The 3,449-nt window shown below is 32.6% G+C and overlaps 1 pseudogene; it reads left to right on the forward strand.

The window, feature by feature from the left end:
* Positions 1,285-3,437, forward strand: LOC110268444 (annotated as a pseudogene).

Raw genomic sequence — 3,449 nt, forward strand, 5'->3', positions numbered from 1 at the left:
TGGATTCTGATTCTCCTTGTGGGAGTTGATTTTCCTTCCAAATTATTCATCTCTAATCCAAGGCCTCCATTTCTCTTCTAAAACCCTCTCCCTATCGCTGAATCTTCAAGAAATTTACTGTATCCTCGGACCTCATGTCTCAAGAATCTACTATAGTAACAAATTGTTCATCACTTTTACTATTTACTCTTCTTTTTTCCTCAAAGTGAATAGGTTAACATCGAACACCTCCCCCATCACCTCCCAATCTTCCTGCTCAATTCTTTCATTTTATAATGCTCCGACAAACTCCACAATTGAATCCCTATAGTCACTTGCAAAAATTCAGTTTTTATAATTGAATCTTCTACTTTCCATCTCTTTAGGTTAAGAATATAATTTTTAAATATTCATGGAGTATCATTCCCAATCCTAATCATATCAACATCCTTTTTAAAGAAGAATTGAAATATATTGTCACTATGACTCAAAATCTTGAAACCCTTGGGTTGTCTCCATATTGAGTATAGAGTAGACTCTAACATATTAATACTGAATTTTTGATCAGCCATCAATCTCCCTATTAAATTTCTTGTGCACTTCTCCAAATCTTTTTTTATATCCTCTTCACTAAATTCAAAAATTTTATTTTCTTCCAATCCACCTCCTAGCCCCTGAGATCAGGGACAGATGTATGGGGGGCAAGTGGAGGCCTGGGCCCCCAACTTTAAAAAAAAGTAGTAGAAAGCTTAACCCAATCCAAATAAAACATAATAGCTTTTAAAATTTTTCAAATTCCTAAAAAAAAATTTGTTTCTTCACGTTTCCTATTCTATTTCCTAATTTTTCTGTGCTGTTTCCTCACAAGTCACGCGGCGCTCACAGCTCACTAAGTGTCACTGCCATTCCCAAGGACCAAGGTAAGTATTTAGTGTTATTTTCAAATTTCAATCATATATAATATATTCATATCAAACGCAAGGTATTCATTTTATTTTTGAGATTTATTTTCTCTTATTTTTTTATTTTATTTTTTAATAAAATTGATAGTAATTTAGTAAAAAAATTATTATTATTGATATTTAATTAATAAAAAATACTTAGATTTTGTTTGTTTATGTAAGTATATAATTTTTTGAGTTCTTTTTTTCAGGTAAAAAGAAATTAGAACATTTTATGATGAAAAAGCAAAGTAAAATTGATGCAATTTTTAAGAGAAAAGCTACTGATAATGTTGGAGTTCAAACAAGTCAACATTCTAATCTTATTTCACAAGAAGTTCAAGTAAGTGAGCTCTCTAATCTTACTCAAAATACACATCAACATGAAACCAAAGTACCAATATTAGAAAGAGATGTTGATATCTCTTTACTAGAAAGGGATCCAGGAAAGCGATGTCCAATTTGGCAGTATAATGTCAATGAACGTGATAAGATTCGTAGAGCATACATAATAGCTGGGCCATACCAACCAACAAATATTAGCTATCCAGCTTCTGGTAATAACAATCACCGTCGATATTTTCAATCTTCTTGGTTTAAAAAATTTTCAAGTTGGTTAGAATATTCACCAGAAAAAGATGCTGCTTATTGTTTGCCTTGCTACTTGTTTAGTAAACATTATGGTGCTCGCAATGATGGAAAAAATATATTTTCAGAGTTAGGATTTAGTAATTAGAAGAAAGTAAACAATGGGGTAAATTGTGCATTTGTATGTCACGAGGGTTCTATTCCTAATTCTCCCCATAATTTATGTGTGAAATCTTGTGATGATTTAATGGCTCAATCTAAGCATATAGACAAAGTTCTTGATAGGCATAGTGATGAAACTATTGCAAATAACCGTTTAAGGTTGAAGACATCTATTAATGCTATTCGATGGCTTGCATTTCAAGCATGTGCATTTAGAGGCGATGATAAAAGTCCTGGATCTTTGAATATGGGAAATTTTATTGAGTTAATTAAGTTTTTAGCTTACTGTAATCAGAATGTTAATAATGTTGTTCTTGAAAATGCTCCTGGAAATGCTCAATATATATCTCCCGGTGTTCAGAAAGATATATTACATATCTTTGCTAGAAAAATGCGTTCAACAATTCGAGAAGAAATTGGTGATTCTAAATTTTGTATAATTATTGATGAAGCAAGAGATGAGTCCAACCGAGAACAAATGTCTGTGGTTTTGAGATTTGTAGACAAGCACGGTTGTATTCAAGAAAGATTTTTTGATCTTATACATGTTTCTGATACATGTTCTTTGACATTGAAAACAGAAATTTCATCAGTTCTTTCTTGTCATAATCTTGATGTCCAAAATCTTAGGGGACAAGGGTACGATGGAGCTAGTAATATGCGTGGTGAATGGAATGGATTGCAAGCTCTATTTTTAAAAGATTGTCCTTTTGCTTATTACATTCATTGTCTTGCTCATCGATTACAATTAGCACTTGTTTCATGAAAAACAAGAATAATAGAATTAGATAAATAAACATTGGGTTGCCTCCCAACAAGCGCTTCTTTAATGTCAATAGCTTGATAGTGGGCTCTCATGGAGCCTCACAGATATGCAGAGCTTTGTTGAGACTCCTCAACACCAAACTTAGAGTTTGGATATGGGAGTTCAACACCAAACTTAGAGTTTGGTTGTGGCCTCCCAACACCAAACTTAGAGTTTGACAACGAAAAAATCAAGACATATTGAATGCTTTAACTCTGGTTTCTACTACCAAGACTTTAATCCAAATAATGAGAGAATCAAGTTGGGAGGCTTTCATAAAAGAAGTTATATTATTTTGTGAGAAACATGAAGTTGAAGTTCCTGATATGAATGCATTGCATATTCCTAGAAGAGGTCGAACTCGCAAAATTGTTGATCAAATTTCAGTGGAGCATCATTACCGTGTTAATTTATTTCTGGCTGTAATTGATACACAATTGCAAGAGCTTAATGGAAGATTCAACGATAATATGGTGGAATTGCTTACTTTAAGTTCAACTTTAGATCCCAGAGATAATTATAAATTCTTCAGTGTCAACAAAGTATTTGAATTAGTAGAACGGTTTTATCCAGGTGACTTCAGTGACCAAGAGAAATTTCACATTAGAATGCAAGCTCAACATTATGAACTTGATGTTCCTAATCATGCTGAATTAACTAACTTGTGCACAATTTCAGAGTTATGTCAAGGATTAACGAAGACAGGAAAGTCTTTAACATATCCTTTGATTGATCGTTTGATTCGCTTGGTATTAACTCTCCCTGTTTCAACTGCTACAACTGAGAGATCTTTTTCAGCTATGAATATAGTGAAGAATAGACTCAGAAACAAAATGGAAGATTAATTTCTTGCTAATTGTCTTTTGATTTACATTGAGAAGAAGATTATTGAAAGATTTGACACAGATTCTATTATCGATGAATTTTATGATATGAAGAATCAACGTGTACCACTTCGTTAGTAAAAAGTACAC

This window comes from Arachis ipaensis, chromosome B10 (assembly GCF_000816755.2).
Source record: "Arachis ipaensis cultivar K30076 chromosome B10, Araip1.1, whole genome shotgun sequence".
NCBI classification, from domain to species: Eukaryota; Viridiplantae; Streptophyta; class Magnoliopsida; order Fabales; family Fabaceae; genus Arachis; species Arachis ipaensis.